Source organism: Micropterus salmoides, unplaced genomic scaffold (genome assembly GCF_014851395.1).
Source record: "Micropterus salmoides isolate LMB-PRFRI ecotype aquatic unplaced genomic scaffold, ASM1485139v1 Ms_hic_scaffold_2, whole genome shotgun sequence".
Lineage (NCBI taxonomy): Eukaryota > Metazoa > Chordata > Actinopteri > Centrarchiformes > Centrarchidae > Micropterus > Micropterus salmoides.
The window spans coordinates 37,997,590-38,015,906 of NW_024041150.1; the positions used below are offsets into that span (position 1 = coordinate 37,997,590).

The 18,317-nt window shown below is 38.9% G+C and overlaps 1 long non-coding RNA gene across 3 annotated transcripts; it reads right to left on the reverse strand.

The window, feature by feature from the left end:
• Positions 1–221: 221 nt before the first annotated feature.
• LOC119913046 lies at positions 222–11,926 on the reverse strand. 3 transcript variants are annotated; one of them, XR_005446341.1, is made up of 7 exons: positions 11,648–11,926; positions 10,317–10,441; positions 9,297–9,384; positions 8,910–8,992; positions 3,120–3,801; positions 2,873–2,976; positions 222–1,016 (listed from the first exon to the last, which is right to left on the reverse strand). It is a non-coding gene; the product is annotated as an uncharacterized LOC119913046 (long non-coding RNA). The 3 variants fall into 3 exon arrangements; XR_005446340.1 differs by lacking the exon at positions 10,317–10,441 and having other exon boundaries at positions 3,120–3,163; positions 3,302–3,801; positions 11,648–11,925; XR_005446339.1 differs by lacking the exon at positions 10,317–10,441 and having other exon boundaries at positions 11,648–11,925.
• Positions 11,927–18,317: the final 6,391 nt, after the last annotated feature.

An 18,317-nucleotide genomic window follows, 5' to 3' on the forward strand; every position in this document is an offset into this window, starting at 1 on the left:
TGAATACACATGAATTACACACACTTAAATGGTAAGTAATCAAAATAGAAAAGTGTAGTGGAGTCTACTTAAAAGTACAATAGTCAAAACTTATTATAAGTCAAATACACTTAAAATTCTAGTTTTATTAAAAATATGAATATATAAAATTTTAAAATATTATATTTGAAATAAGAAAATTCAAATTGAATTATGCTTTTGTCAATGACCACACAATGCAGTACATTTCATTTATTTTATTTAGCAGCAACAAAGCAGTACAAACATTACAGTACCTTGCTATGATGCAGCAAACAGAACATGTGTATTGAATTAGGAAACGATTTCCTTCCAAATACAATCACAGCATAGTTTTGTAATTTTTTGCTCTGTGAACAATTTTCAAGTATGAAAAAAAATGTAGTAGCATACTGCGAGTGCAAAAGGAAAAACTGTATGCTATGTGTGCCACACAACAAAGCAGGCTTTAAGAACAACTATGCAGTGAGGACCAGAGTTGTTAAAAAACTGCAACTTTCTGACATGTGTCCTCTGTAGAATTATTTCAGTAAAATGAACAACACTGGACACATGCAGTACAAGAAGTATCACATACAAAATGAGCAACTGCAAGAATATTTGCTCCATTGAGTGCAATGTATTTGTGCAACAATCCAAACACAGACACGAAGAATTGTGTCATGAGCATAAATGTGTCTTACACCGCAAGATCATTCTTCAGCTTTTGAACCTTGGGAGGTAGCTCACTTCGACCCAAATTTAGCATTACCTGCTGAATAAAAGCAAATGTGTTTTTAAGCACTTGGGGTACTGCAGGTGGAGTGCGTAGGTAAAGCCAAACAAGAGGCACATTGCCTGAGGTAGGTTGGTGAGTGCTTCCATTACAAGGCTGCCCTCTAGGATGATCCCCACTCTTGAGGGGTTTAGTTGTTGCGATGCTGGGCTTGCTGGGCTTGCAGTGCTGGTGTCCTCATTGCAGAGGATTCCCACGGGAATGTCCACATGTCATTAATATTCTGTAGCGCGAGAAACAAGAAAAAAGAGCATTTTCAGGTTAACAGCAGTTTGTCTACAATCAGCTGTGTGGTCTTCATAAACATTATGATTTTCATAATTCACAGTGGTTTTATTTCGATAATGTTGTGTAAACAAGCTATTAGCGACATTGTTTGTGTGTTCATGTACAGTGAGGAAAATAAGTATTTGAACACCCTGCTATTTTGCAAGTTCTCCCACTTAGAAATCATGGAGGGGTCTGAAATGACAACATCGTAGGTGCATGTCCACTGTGAGAGACAATCTAAAAAAAAAAAAAAATCCAGAAATCACAATGTATGATTTTTTAACTATTTATTTGTATGATACAGCTGCAAATAAGTATTTGAACACCTGAGAAAATCAATGTTAATATTTGGTACAGTAGCCTTTATTTGCAATTACAGAGGTCAAACGTTTCCTGTAGTTTTCCACCAGGTTTGCACACACTGCAGGAGGGAATTTGGCCCACTCCTCCACACAGATCTTCTCTAGATCAGTCAGGTTTCTGGGCTGTCGCTGAGAAACACGGAGTTTGAGCTCCCTCCAAAGATTCTCTATTGGGTTTAGGTCTGGAGACTGGCTAGGCCACGCCAGAACCTTGATATGCTTCTTACAGAGCCACTCCTTGGTTATCCTGGCTGTGTGCTTCGGGTCATTGTCATGTTGGAAGACCCGGCCTCGACCATTCTTCAATGCTCTAACTGAGGGAAGGAGGTTGTTCCCCAAAATCTCGCAATACATGGCATGACAGTCATGTTTAGCTTCTTCCATTTTCTAATGATTGCTCCAACAGTGGACCTTTTTTCACCAAGCTGCTTGGCAATTTCCCCGTAGCCCTTTCCAGCCTTGTGGAGGTGTACAATTTTGTCTCTAGTGTCTTTGGACAGCTCTTTGGTCTTGGCCATGTTAGTAGTTGGATTCTTACTGATTGGATGGGGTGGACAGGTGTCTTTATGCAGCTAACGACCTCAAACAGGTGCATCTAATTTAGGATAATAAATGGAGTGGAGGTGGACATTTTGAAGGCAGACTAACAGGTCTTTGAGAGTCAGAATTCTAGCTGATAGACAGGTGTTCAAATACTTATTTGCAGCTGTATCATACAAATAAATAGTAAAAAAATCATACATTGTGATTTCTGGATTTTTTTTTTAAGATTATGTCTCTCACAGTGGACATGCACCTACGATGACAATTTCAGACCCCTCCATGATTTCTAAGTGGGAGAACTTGCAAAATAGCAGGGTGTTCAAATACTTATTTTCCTCACTGTATAGGTGTCTGTTGTGGTGTAGATCCTATGTTTTGATAATAGGTGGTGTTTTGGACAATGTGATAGAGAAATAGAGAATAGAGAACGGGTTAATTACTCTTCAAGTGTACTGTTGACCAGGGAGAAGCACTCGGTTTTTGAGTATTAGTTTATTCTCCATTCAAGTTATTATTGGGATAAGTATGCGTAGATCATTAAAGGCAATATTAGAAATACATCGGAGATGTTTGGATTCATTCAGTGGAGCCGTCACAAACTATGCTTCAACTGGACGTTCCAACAGCAGCCCCTCAGTGGTTTAGGGTTTTGGTTTTTGCAGAAATCAAGTCACTATACAAGCCCTTTGAATTTTTGCATAATTTGCCGTATTAAATGCAGTAAATAATTTCCTCTTGCTTACAAAAGCAAGCACAGTAAAAGAAAGCACATTATCAAGTTAAAATCAACTTAAGTTTAATGAAACATCTTCATAAATGCTAATTATCGTAACCCATCATCCCAAATAAACAAAAACTGGAATGGAAAAACTGAGTCAAACACCAATCAAAAAACTTTACTCACCAAACTGCTCTTAAAGAACGTAGACGCATCATCCCCAAGAATGACTGGAAGTCCTTTCAGGACAAGACATCTAATGGCTGTTGGCTCAGTGCTCTGCAAAGAGACTTAACACAAGAAATATATCTTATATCAGTTTATTTGTTCATACAGAGAAGTACCACAAGGGAAGTTGGGAGAATTTGTTTTTGTAATATGTATGAACTAACCATGAATATAATTACAAGAAAAAACAGAAATATCAACCCACTGTTGTCTGTTGTACCAGGTCAGCTAACTGCTTGCCTATCCGACCTGAAAAATATGAAATAACTTCAATTTCGATATTCAGGCAGAGTTACTTATAACATTAATAAACATCTCCGCACATGTTGTCCAGTTATGTATGTAACACAAAAAAAGACAAGATATTTAAAGGACACTTTCACAAACCTGGCTTTCAGTGAAAAGCGCTGGCCAGCGTTGGACCATCTGGCTAATGTCAGGCTCATGCTTTACAACCTCCTCCCTTCTAAGGGCAAATGTGATGTCCATGTTTTGTCTAATAATTTGGGTTTTTCCTCTGCATTTCATTGACCACGGCCTCTCGAACAGCTTCAAGCCTTGCGACATCCATTCCCTCTGGTAATTCTGGAAGGTAATTGATCTCCCCTTTTCTTGGCTTCTTTATGTTTTTGCGAGAAGGCTCACCATCAGCATTGTTTATTCCACGTTTACCTCCATTAACTGTTACATCAGGCCGTCCCAGCTGGCGCATTTTTGTTCTGTAATTCCCCATTTTACTGTAAAGTGAAGTTGTATTCAGGTTCAACTGATTTCTTCAACCAGTTTATTAAATCATGAACTGTATTTGGACTAGGAGTCATGGTCATTTTTTGTATGTCCCCCTCACAAAAAAGAACTCCCATCGTCAGCTTCTGTTGTGTAGCCATCTGAGAAAAAAAGAAACATTGCCAGTTTTAGAATATAACAAATCGCTTGAGAGTTACCATAAGCTTCCCTTGTACTTTGTATGCTGACAGTGGAAAGACATTATTTAAATCAGACAGCTCAACAACGCACATTGAAGGGCCATCAGTGTGGCATAGCTTGTAGGATCGAAAGTGCTCATGGTACCACGCCGTCATTTTTTTGCAGATAAACAAAATGTCTGGGTTAGCGGCAACAATCTGTATAATCTGACCAAATTCAGGGAGACCTGAACAGGAAACAATACAGAGCATCATATCTATGTTATACTTTATTCCGTCGATGCAGGCAGATGATGCAACAAGCACTGACCCAGTAGTGGTTATGTTTTGAGGGAGTACTCTCTGAACATCACTGGGAAAAGATGTGACCTAGACCATTGCAACCTTTGCCATGTCAACTGCTGGCCTGAAAAATGAGCTACAGTCCAAATAGTAGCTGAGTGCTTTCTGGTGTTTAGCAGCAAGAGTCAGGGCCACATTTTTAAAATCCTGGGACTCTGACAACTTTTTTGAAGAATTTATGCTTACCCTCAAAGCGCATAGTCCAAACCTCAGTCAAAGGACCAAATGTCTTTATCAGGTGAGGATAATGTTCCACATAGTGATGTTTTGGTCGCAATATGAAATTTGGAAAAGTTGACTGCAGCAGCTCTCTGTGCTCTGCCAACGTGCATCAGTGTGCTTAGGTGCCACAACAAGTTCCACAATATCTTTGAGGAGCCTGAGAATTTCCCAATAGTTATTTCCCTCAGGGACACAGTGATCAACAAAAGGTGGAAGAAGCCTGATGACGGACCAGTTTTTGTGACCATTTCCACCAATGGTCCCTTTGGTTGAAAATCCTTTGCCAATTGTCTGAGGCTGATCTGTCTTGTCTGTAAATGTGTTTTCCTTAAAGTTCTCTCCATCGACATATGAACTATATTCACGTGGAACATGCACCTTTTCTGTCATTGCTTTATCTAAAATGTCAGTTTTGTTTAGTAGTTGCTGTAGCATGTGTTGTATGGGGACATATACAACTGTTTTTGTGCCTTATTCAACAACATATTCTATAGGCATCACCAGGGGAAACTTTGTTGTTTGACACATCTAGATGTGTCAAACAACAAAGTTTATACCACCGTTTGTATTAGACCGCAGCATTCTTAGGTGAGCAAAAGTAATGAAACAACTAATCTTAAAGTAAATAACATTTAATATTTGGTGGCATAACCCTTGCTTGCAAAAACTGCCTCAAGCCTGCGACCCATCGACATCACCAAACTGTTCAAGGCTTTTATCGCAGCTTCTTTCAGCATTTCTCCATAAATTGGCAGACAAAATGTTTCTGTCCACTTCTGAATTCATTCTACTGCTACCATCATCAGTTACATCATCAATAAATATTAATGAGCCTGTTACAGAAGCAGCCATGCACGCCCAAGCCATGACATCACCTCCACCAGGCTTCACAGATGAGCTTGGATGCTTCGGATCATAACCAGTTCCTTTCTTTCTCCACACTTTGGCCTTTCCATCACTTTGCTAGAGATTAATCTTGGTCTCATCAGTCCATAAGATTGTGTTTCACAACTTTAGCGGCTCATCTCTGTACTTATTTGCAAATTTCAATCTGGCCTTCCGATACTTCCTGCTGATGAGTGGTTTGCATCTTGTGGTGTGGCCTCTATATTTCTGCTCTCTGAGTCTTCTTCCAACAGTGCATTTTGAATACCAGGAAATGAGACTGTATGTTTGGGATTTATTGTTAAGAGTGTTTTGTAGTTTTATTTCATTACAGCCAAACGTTTAGCTAATAGAATGTAGACCGTTGGATCCTGAACCGTTGATTAGCAGCGCTGTAGTTTACCATTGCCTTGGCAACCAGGTTTACGTCATACGTAAACAAAGAGGACGAATGAGAGAGAGTTTGATCATTAATGTTATTGATATAGATATACTTTATTAATCCCACAAGGGGAAACTCAATGTTTTCACTCGGTTGTTACTTGTTAGTATTTTACACACAAGTCTGTAAGCAGAATTGTAATTTTATATTTGTAGATACTAGAACGATAGAGAATGAGCACTTTTAATTTAGAAATATAGAATTTATCATTTTTAATAGTTTACTTTTGTATAACAGCCTATTCTGTGTTTATTGTGAGTCTGTTATCTTATTGATTTTAAAGACGTGGTATTATGCTAATTTTCAGGTTCAAAATCTTAATTAGGGGTTGTACCAGAACAGATTTACATGGTTTAATTATCAAAAAACTCCATATTTTTCTCATACTGCACATTGCTGCAGCTCCTCTTTTCACCCTGTGTGTTGTTCGCTCCGCTCTTGAGCTACAGAGTGATGCATCTTACTTGTACAAAATCTTTGTTAGGAGTTGCGCATGCGCAGTTCCCAGGTAAGCACTACTAGCCAATCAGAAGCAGAGAAGGGCGAGTCGTAAGAAACAAGGTAGTGTGATCCAAATCAAAGCCGCTTCAGACTGAGACGTAACCTAGCAGATGGTATAAGTTACTCACAAGTCCACAACATCATTGTTCCAATTCTTACAGAGTCGGAGTTGCATCGTCTTTTAGGACTAAACGTTGAACTGTTGCCGGTGTTCTGACGATCTCTGCTGCCTTGCTGAAAAATGCTACCACAGCGCAAATCGATAGACTCGACTCTACTCGGCCCTGCTCCGTTTTCCATTAGACAGTACCCAGAGATAGTACGTAGCTTGTCGTCATAGCGACCCCACACACAACTGCCGCGACGTAATGTTCAATGCGACACACACACCAGCGATCTACACAGCTTTCTCTTTTTTAAGTTAAAATGTTTCAACATTACTCAGAATGTAAAGACAGATAAGCGGTATGAAAACCTTCCAGCTGTGTTTTCCTCTGCTGTAGTTGCTGCAGCGGTCTGTGTGACGGCGGTAGCAGAGGGCTCTGTGAGCGGGCGGCTGGCCGGCCTCATACACTCCTCCCGCAGGTTGGCACAGGCTTCCCCCCGCAGCCACTTGCGGAGCTCCTCAACTCTGAAAATATTCAAGCACATTTTTGTTCTGCCATCACTTCTCGTAAAACTGTCAATATTCGAAATCTACACAGTTGATTTCACCTCAAAACTTCTCAGAAGTGGATTTACTGATGAAATTCCATACGAAAACTGTAAAATATAAAACTTTCTGTTGCTGGCCTCTGTCTGGTGCAGCAATGATGATGCAGTGAATAGTGAATATTCTCTCTGACCAATCAGCAGTCTGTCGTGTTTTCACGTTACATTTTAGTTTCCCTCAGCTCGCTTGGAACCTCGATGGAGTTGAGGTGATATGAAAAAAAGTACCTGGAAGCAGGTACAGGTACAACATTTCTACAATGGAAACCCAAACAAAGGCGAGTCGAGACAAAGGGCCTCCGCTCAGACTAGCTTGGTTTGAGGGCGTGTCTGACCCCGCTAGCCGCTTGGCAAGCTTTATGACGCGTTTTCATTGTGATGTGAAGTAAAGGAAAATGAAGGGCTGGACTACAAACCAGCTGTTTTCAAGCGGTTCAGAGCAGAGCTTTCTGTGGGAGACGGGAACTCCCTTTGGGCTGGACTTTGGGCTTTTTCACTTTGCAAACCTGTTACATGCACAAAAAAGAGAAATAACTCAATAAAGTAGAGGGAAAAAGCCAAAAAGCACAATACCACCTCTTTAAGTGAAGATATTTAGGGAATGTATAAATATTACTGTATTTTGATGTATTGAGATCTTAATATGAAATTGTAATTTTTGTATTATATTGTTATTGTTATATTGTAATTTTTGTATTGTTCCAACAAAGTTCAGTTGGCAGTTATCACAAGAAAAAAGTAAAACATCTGAGGAGCAGCCAACTCACCACCGTGTATTTCATTTATTCTTTCAGAGTAAATCTTTTCTAAAATATGTCAACCCTTGAGACAACTTGCACTCTATGGGTGTAACACAGATTATCAAGGTTACCCTGTATACGTGGACTACACACTACATCTGTCTTCAGTGTTAAAGAGAACAATTAATACATACCACTTAAGAAAATATTTTTTCATCCTGACTTGTTCCACTGGAGATAGGGCTAAACGATTAATTACATTTGCGATTATATGATAAAACGAGATTTATCTGCAGTCTGCAGAGGAAGCATCAAGTTGAACTGTTGTGGAGAATTACTAACCTTGTCTATTACACGAGAGAGCCATCACTTGGTTTTATTTTTGTCGTCCAATTTTTGCATTGAACCTCAAACGGAATGTTTTTTTATTTGCTTGCTCAGATACAGAAAAGGAGGTTTTAGTTGAGAGACAGAGTCTTGTGGAGATTTGAACTGAGAGTAGGACTCATTAATTGGTGGTACTTTACTATACACTTTGGTAAACGTTATTTTTCCTGTCATCTGTAGGTAGGCCTACCTGATATTATACTGTATAATGCCATTACTTGACTCTCAAATGATCTTCCTCTGAAATTATTATACAGTAATTTGATAGTTTTTCATTGCTCATACTAACAATTCATGCATTACCCAATTTCATTTTAACATATAAGCCTGGCCTAAAGGAAAGAGGAGTGTATGTTTAATCTATCTAATATTGTGTGCATACAATGATTTATTGTTTGTCTGTTTTAGGGGCTGCAGAGAGAGGCGGGGCAAGCCGGTGTGTTTACCTGCAGTGTAGGCTTTTTGTGTGTCTGTGTGTGGGGAGAAGAGAATTATTATTATAAAATTTATTATTATTATTTTACAATCACGTATTTTACAATCACGATGTCACGTCAGCCATCCCCTAACCCTAGTGTGTGTGGTATCCTAGGCTTTTTGTTTTAGCTCAAAATATGTAGTTGAATCCTAATTTTAAGGCTGATCTGATTCCATAACTTTCAAACTGCTTGTTACAAGAAAGGGACACACAAAGAGGAATATCTCCCTGCTAACTCGCTATGCTTCTCCTTTGCATGTTTGTGATCTCGTCTCAGTCATCAATGAATACATTAGTTAGAACTTCAAAAACAAACACTTAAAAAAAAAAAAAACTATTTCTAGAAAACTATTTTACTAACCTCAAAGTCCTTCATCAAGGCACTTGCATCTTTTCCCGGACGGTCAATGAGACATCGGATGATGACCTCTGACCTAATAAAACCTGCACATTCAAGCAGAGGTTTGCTTTACTGCACCCACTTCATTGTCAAAATGGTTTCAGTTGAGTTAACCTTAGATAAATGAAACATCAGCAGTATAGAACCGGTATCTGTGGAGGGATGCAAAGTAAATGCAAGAAAAAAACCCACTGAATACTCAGTCATGGCACAGATGAACAGGCAGATGCATGACCATATTTAAAAGAACCATTCATTTTATCCTGACAGTATTACGTGAGACAGATAAGAGTGGCTCCCTCCACTCCAGAGGGAATACAATTGTAGTACCTTAAGTAGAATACTCACTTCTGTCCGATGTCACTAGCCTGCAGCGCTCTTCTTCACCTTGGACAGGGACAGCGAGACATCAAACAAGGCAGGCCATCACCAGGATCTGTAATGGCAGCAAACAATAAATGTAGTGATAAATGCAAAATATCCGACAGCAATATTACGAGTAACCGTTTTTTTTTTTTTTTGATGATAAGATGATAATAATTAACATACTTGACAATAAATTCAACTTCACTTGCTCTAGCCATCATATAAAATGATAAAACCTATGTTGGACAAAGAGGGCACTCAGCTAAAGAAAAAACATAAAATACATTAGAGCAATGATTAAAAATGTAACTGTTGGAGAGAGACCGGAGAAAACTTAACATACAGCAGGTGTGGAGCAGGTGTGGAGCAGCAGGCACAGAGGTTATGATTAGGATTATATTATTTATTGTATCCACACTCTAACCTGCCCAGTTGTTTATCAATACCAGTGGGTTAATTTTCATTGACATTTTTTAAAAAGAATAAATTCAGACAAGGTTTAGAATTTATTAACATTTTAAATATGAGAGTAAATGTTGTGTCTAGCACAGCAACAGTAAAGTTTTCAACAGCAAAGTCACTACATACACTCAATAACACTCACTGGAAAAAGTTCTTAAATGTCAATAAAATAAAACATATTCATGACATCAAAATACTGAGTGTAGATTAGCAACGATGTTATTCATCCTGTCCCCCTCCAACATGTGATTCACTGGCTTGTCTCAGCCTGATAAGCAGTTAAACTCCATACAGACAGCTTTCTCTTCACCATGTTCAGTGGTGTGGTTGTAGCTACTGTGGAAAAACCATATAGAACTACCTTTCAACGCTTTCAACAAGAGAAAAATGTATTTTCACTTGGCTGTCTCCCAAGGGCCCGTGTCCACCATTACGTATGACAGCATGGCTACAACAGTTCTCAGAAAAATACCACCAGTGTGAATGCACAAAGACACGGTAAATATTCATTAACTTTTACTAGCTGGACACTTAATTTACCAGCGTTTGCAGGGAATAATCCAGGTGCTTCTTGTGGTGTGTCCTTCTCTCTTGCTGCCACTTGTTGGTAGGCAGATTTCCCATGAGGCCGCACGATCAGCGTAATGTTTGGCCCGTAACAATTTCTTAAGTAGTAGGTAAAGTTGAAATAATATTAAGTGTATTTTGACATTTCTAAGATATTTCATATTTTTCTGAGTCATTTCCTTCCAATGTCGATTAGTTTGCCAAATATTTTTTGCCAAATGGCTTAATTTTGTGCTCAAAGTTGCAAAAAGTTGCTTAGTTGTTAAAACGGGGTGGTGACGTGTGACTATAGTAATTTCATAAGTCTCGTTGAAAAAACTGTCAGGCCTCCTTAAGTCAGAGCATCAAACCGATAAACGTTGTGAGCTAACCAATTTATCATGTAATTTACTGAGAACTCTCTGTGTCTGATTGTTGATCTGTATAGTTTAGTTCGCTAAGTTAACTAAGTTGTAGTTAGCTTGCATAGTTATTGCAGAAACTTAGCTTCCTCCTCTTGGTTTAGTGTGCTGTTCATTATAGCATTTGTGCGTGCGGTGTTGGAGGACAGATGACAGAAAACGCGTCGCACTTTCACAGTCTTATACACAGTCTGCAACATGCATTTTACTGACGGCCGTTTCACCAAAGCATCGGCGGAGACACCCCCCCCACTCCCTCGCGGTAAAGTAAGAGCACCATAAAAAGTAGTGGGAGTTATCGTGTGCAGTGCGTGACAAGACCATCGACTGTATGATTGATAACAGCTGATAGGCCACATTAGTTTCTATCCTGGGTAAATAATAGCTGCTCCTGCCAGACAGTAAAGTGTACTAAACTTTACAGTGTAGTGATGTTAACACAGCATATCGTTAGTGGACACTCCAGCCGCAGTTTTTAGTTGTCATGGTAATTGATTACGTCCGACTATGAACCACACCCCCATTCTCTGTTTGAGAAAGAACGTTCCCCAAAAACGGCAGTTAAAACTGGCTGGAGGGGGTTTTAGGTTGGAATGAGTAATAATTGTGGTTCTTGAAACTAATCATTAGAATTAATCCGTTCTCAAATATTTTGATTTAAATTTACCAGACATATTACGGATATCTAAAAACTGTAATTTGTCAGGCAAATACTAATTTCATTTTGTGAAGTAAACCTAAATGATAACTGAATAAAAAATTAGCTGTTAAATCTCTAGGCATTTATTTTGGTATGTACAACTCAAACAATCACAAAAGAGATATCCAGAGATTTTATTAAGTTAGTATAGCTATTTATTACTATTATATTTACTAAGCCTGTGAATCATTGTATGCACTCACAGCGTTATCTGGTCAGTATGAGTCCCATTTTGTCCAGACTCTAGGAGCAGAATTAAATCCAAGCTGGGGCAGCATGGCTCCTCTCCTGGCTCTCTTTACCCTCCTCTGAGCGATCACCGTACCCGTGGTTTAATCCAAAAACCCCGTCTTCATCTTCCAACGACTGTACTTATGTTAGAGGTAACACGTGTTTCGGCAAGTTTTGAAGGAGCAACCGGCTGCTGCTTCTACAAGCGCTGCTGGTTGCCATAGCACTTCTAGGTTCATAACACTTGTGATGTGCCAAAGTACATGCAAATCCTTTGTGTACATTCCTGATGAAAGATTAACTCAATAATTGAGTAGCAACAAACCATTGCCTTTGAAGAATTGTTTAATAAATGACAGAGAAGTATTACAACAGAAGATCAGCTGGGCCAGAGGGCCTGTCCTCTAGGACAGTAACTATCGTCTTTGAGCAAAGGGATGGATCATCGTTTAGACAGTGCAGGTCTTATGTTTTGGGGAACAAATATCTTCTCCCAGCCTTGACTGAACATTCAAGACTATCTACTTACATCGCGAGTCCTCCAACATGGATGTCACCATGTTGCGCCGCCATGTTTCTACAGAAGAGAAGTAGTAGTAGTCGTAGTCGTCTGGTTCATCAGAAGTAAGAAAAGAAATTTGGACAAATGGAGGACCACACGTATTATTTGTTGGCCCCTGTAGCTTCTCCTGAGCGCTAGGAAAGAGAGAGGTGTCTAGATGCCTGCGTGCTTGTGACCCCTTGTTCCTCTTAATTTTGGTCACATAATCACAAAATAAATGTCATGCATAAAGACTTCTCTTTGTCTTCTTTGACAGTAAACTGAAAATATTTTGGGTTTTAGGCTGTCGGTCATATAAAACAAGTTTTTAGAGAGTTTGAAATACTTTGGCCTTCAGGAACATGGGCACTGTATAGGGGAGAAATGTTAGGACAATTCCAAGGGCCTCTGACTGACAAGGGAGTATAAATATAATAATAAAATGAATGATCTCTTGTTTGTGTTTGGCAGTAAAAGTTAAAAATCCCCACTGACAAAAAAGTAAACCTCCATATTGACCGACCACCCCCCTGTATCTGCATGAAATAGTTTGGTCCTGCCTCAGCTCACACATCAGTGAAGGTGTTTAGATGCAGTCAGTAGATGCGCCAGAAATACAGTGAACACAATGTTGCCTAGTAAACCAAAACCTGGTTTTCAAAAAAGGAAAGACAGAAAAGAGTTTTTCACCAATAAAGGTGGGCAGCCTTTAGTCTCTGAGTGGTGTTAACCTGTTGGCTTAATGTCCACAGTGAAATAAGCTAGCTACAGACTCACTAAAAGAGGTTTTAACCTCAATGTGACTTTCCTAGTTAAATAAAGGTTAAGAAGTCTGGTGTTAGCCTACATTTCATCAACATTTCATCAGTGCACAGAAACGTTTAGCAAGATATTCATATTAACTTGTTGTCCCCGCCCCTTTTAGCAGACTAACAACAGGTGAGTCAGCAGCAGCCCAGTCTCCCCATAACTGTAGCCTCTCTGTCCCAGTGAAGAAGGTGAGCAGCACTGTGTTGATGGCAGGCCAGTTAGCATCATTCCAGGGAGGCTGTGCAGATTTCTCTGTCTCTCCAGCTCTGTTTACCATAACAAAAAATGACAATGAAATATTTCTTTACGCTTTAATCACTTGTTTAATGAAATGTATGGGGTTGATTGTTCTTATGTTGTATGTATGATGCTATGGCAATGTTGTTGTTACACATTCAAGCCAATAAAGCTCATTTGAATTGCATTTCTTAATGACAAACACAAATTACTTTCTCACATAATGAACATTATGAAATAAATAAAATAACACCTTCCTGTCTGTACTGGATGCTGGACAGCAGCTTACCTCAGCCTGCATGTAAGTTACAGACTGTATCAAAATAATCCAGTTTGATACGTTAGACTGAATTATGGCTGTTAAATGACATTTATAGATACAGACTTTATTATTCCCATCATGAAGGGCAATTTATTTGAGATGCAAATAGTGAACTGCATCCTGTATGCAGACTTGCATGTACAAATCATCAGCAGTAAATATTGTGCTAGTACAAGAAGCCAGACACTTGCAAGCCTATAGTTAGAGTTATGTAAAGCTTTGGATGGGACAGTTAAATCCTAGAGACGTGGTGACAACAGCTGTACAGAGGAGGTCATGGGCGCAAAATTCCTGGCGGCCCCCCTGTTCAGGAAACTGTAGTTTGCATTTTCACCATCTTCTAGACTAAGCGATTAAAATACATTTATTGTTCCTGGAAATGTAATGAAACAGTTAAGTTAATATTGTACCATTGGTTAAACATTATAAAATGTTTCAACACACAGCAGATCAGAGTCCAAGGTTTAAATTTCCCCTCCTTTCTCCAGGCCAGTGTCGTGTGATTGGCTCACTTCAGCGAATCATCACTAGTCCGAGCGATGACATCATTCTGCCGTGCCACCTGGATCCCACTTACAATGTGGAGGGTCTGACGACGGAGTGGTCGAAGCCGGATCTCAAGCTCGACCCCTCTGATCGGCTCAGCCAGGTCAATAATGTGCACGTTTACAGGGACGGACTTCTGCAGCTTCACAAAACAAAAAAGAAAAATTGGATGAAATTTTTATAAATATCTAATTATATCTTTTCATGTGACACTGAAGAAATGACACACACACACACACACACACACACAATGTAAAATAGTGAGTGTACAGATTGTATAAAAGTGTACATTTGCTCACTACTTTATGATGAATGATTTTTGACGCCCATACACTTCATAGCTGTTTGTACTTGACATGCGATCAGGTTACCATATGAAGCTGTAATACCATAACTTAGAATATTCTCCAGCACTGCATGATAAAAAAAACTACATACATTATTGCTTGACTCTGCATTAAAAAAACTGCATCCTCTGTTGTAGTCTGGAGCAGAGACCTAACAGCTTTCCTAGTTGTCGTCACAACACGGAATAACTTCCTAAGTTTCTGTATGATAAGCTGCTGGATTGTTTTCCTTGTGCATAAGGTCGAGTGTTGCTGTATCAGTTGTTAGAGTGGAGTCACTAGTCATGTCCTGACCTGGGCTCAGAGAGAGCATTGTTTACTCTAACCTGCTGAGTGTGGTTTGTTAAAAATGTTTAATTCTAGTTGAGACTAAAAAGAGTTAATGTGCATGCGCTTCAGTTTCTGGATGAGCATGTGAGGCTGCAGAGTGTTAAAAGCTGAACTAAAATCAACAAACAAAATGTGCATCAGCCTTGGAGTCTGCAAAAATATCTAAATTTTTCACATTATACCACCCTGCAAAAGCAGGTTTTAATGACCACGAACATTCTTTTTATTGTTTATTATTGTTTTTAAGTATGCTTTGCACCTGCCTTGGAATTCTCTTCTCCCCACACTCCACACACTCTCACCTCAGGTAAACACCCCGGTTTGCCCCGCCTCTCTCAGTCTCTCTCCCCCGCAGAATTCGTCTTTTTTTTCATATATTTCCACCCATGATCCGTTATCACGGCAGCAGGTGAGCAGCAGGTGAGCCGCACGGCTTATTAATGACGTAGCCTCAAACAACTGAAACCAACATCTGCACCTTGTGTGTTCACTGTTCAATGCTGCTTTACCTGGTCCATGCGTAAAATATCCACCGCGACTTGTAACGTAAGTTAATAGTCCCCACGCGCGTTTGCACGCACGATGACCTCGTCCATCCGATGTTTCATTGTAGACATAGTCCGATGCACCGCCCAACCCTACTGACCAGACGTGAAATGCTGTTAATAGCATCATCTCTACTATGCACCTGCTTACAAGAAAAATTAAAAGGATCTAAAACACAACAATATCTTGCTTAAGAAATGGCACCATTTCAGGACAATAGTAGGAGGGACGAAAAAATGACATATCTATAAATTAATAAATAAATGTAGTAAATAAGAAATAAATTATAATTAGCCTAAATATAGTTTTATAATAAAAAAGGCTGTTTCTGTATTTATTTATGCATTTCTACATTCATTTATTTATTTATGTATTTCCACATTTATTTAAGCCTGTGCGTGTATGCTAATTGAGTGGGTGGTGCCAACATCAGTCTGAAGCAGGATTGGTTATAGCGATGTGATCAGATCTACTACTGTCTTGACTTCACTGGAGAGTGAGTTGTAGCCATAGACTGTAGATAAGAAATGGACGTAGTCATCGTGACGTCACCCGTTGGTTTGTGGACCGCCGTTTTTGAAGCCTTGAGTTGGCCGAATGTGAGCTAGTTCCCATTCATTCATCTGAAGATTCCAGTATTGCTTCAATAAAGGTTAAGACTGAAGTAAAATATTTAGGAATAGTCTTATCCAAAAATGCTATTAGGAGGGAAGATTTTTCTGACCGTTTAATCGATATGAAAAAGGCACTGAGTCGTTGGTTAACCAGAGACCTCACTATCTTTGGTAGAGTTATGCTATCTAAAACAATTGGCATTTCCAGTGTAATTTACCCTTGTCACTCCCTATATGTATCTTCTAATAATGTTAAAAAAATCAATTCAATTATTTTCCAATTCCTTTGGAAAAATAAAACTCATTATATTAGGAAATCACAGCTTGTCAAAGAGTATGAAAAAGGTGGTATCAAAGCCTTGGACTTGCAATGTTTGGGACCCTTCAGATTAATTGGTTGAAAACATATTTATCACAACCAGACTCTATGTGGTTTCACATACCCAGATCTTTATTTAAAAAAATAGGTGGGCTTGATTTTTTCTTACAATGTGATTTTGAGGTGACCAAGACTCCTGTTAAACTTTCACAATTCCACAAACAACTTCTTCAGTACTGGAAAATGATATTTACTCACAATTTTTCTCCCCATGGTTCCACCCTATGGAATAACAGGGTCATTAGAATTAATAGGAAATCATTATTTAAGACTGATTGGTATGAGAAGGGCATTGTGTTTGTTGATGACACATTAGACAATAATGGTAAGTTGTTAGAGCATACTGCTTTTCTGAACAAATATACTCTAAACTGCACTCAGAAAGAATATAAAAAGATATGTAAAGCAATACCATTACCATTACTACAGCTAATCCAAAACACATTACTGTATGCAAGAATAAGACCGCTACCAACCTTACCCAATCTTGTAATTAATGAATGTCACATACATGATAAAAAATGTAATAACAAACATATTTGTACTTTTTTTAAATCCAAGCTTTTTCTGATTATAACAGAGGGCTGTGTGTACAGGTTCCAAATATGGATACCTTGTCCATAGATAAACCACATTTCAAATTCATCAAATGGCCCATTTCCCCTAAAATCAAAGAAACTCATTTTAAAAATAATTTACAAAATCTATCCGGTTGCAGACTTTCTTAAAAAAAGGTTCAAATTTGAAGTAGATCCCTGTATATTTTGTGAGGCTGCTGAGGAGACTCTGGAACACATGTTCTTTTCCTGTCCCTTGTCCAAAACCTTTTGGTCTGATTTACATAATTGGCTGTCAATTAAGATTGATAATATTCCATCTTTTAATTTGTCACACATCCTCTTTTATATGGACAATGTAGATCCGCCTTCGTCTGATCTGGTGAATATGATTGTTCTCATGGGTAAATATCATATCCATTGTAGTAAGTGGAAATCTTCTAAGCCTTCCTTATTGTGGTTCATAAATAATTTTAAATTGTTCTTTTCATCACTGAAGAATGTTAAATCTAGTATAATTGCAAGAAAGATGTGTAGAGTTATATCCAGGCAATTATTGTTTTAACAATCTCCCCTTATTGCTGTACCGAAATGAGACCTTATTTTGTTTTCTATAGCCTTTTTACTATCTGGTACCCCCATTCTCCTTTCTGTTTATTCATTTATTTTCATTTATTTCCTGTGTTTGTAAGACTGGTTTTTGATTTGTACCAAGTGATCTAAATTTTGTTCCCCATAGGAGAGTGTTGTATGTTAATGTGTCATAACAATAATAAAAATAAAAAAAACAGTTTGGCCGATAGGGCGCCGCCATGTCGAGTTTTTGCAACCAGGAAGTGCCCGGAAGTGACGATACGGTGGAGCTAACGGCCATGTGTGGAGCTAGCTAGCTTGCTTAGTTAGGTGCATATGTAACTCACGTTAACTGTCATTTTAACAGGGCTGATAATTTTGTCTAGCGAACAACAGTCTTAAAACTATATGTACTCACCAGAGAAAGTGAAAAGCCGACTCTTAATAAGCCTTTTCAACGGCGCTGGTTAAATTTACACAGTGCCGAGGGCACGAGTCGGCTCTAGCCTGATTGACAGGTCGCCATAGTAACGACTTGTCAATCATAGATTATCCCGCCCTGAAACATACTCCAGGGAGAAAAGGGAGGCAGCATCAAAAATACTTACAAAGGAAAATATAGAAGCAGATTTTGTGAAAATTGTTTTATAACACATACATCAATATAGTCCATCACAGTAAGAATGTCCTGTTTCTAGCACGGAGCACAAACAACACCAGTTTATTCCATAAAAGTCAGGAATGGCATGATCAAGCTGAGTACATGCAGAGGACCCAGATCCAGGTGCAGTAGGAAAGAGAGCCAAGAGATGATATGAAGCCAAGAAACAGAGCTATAAA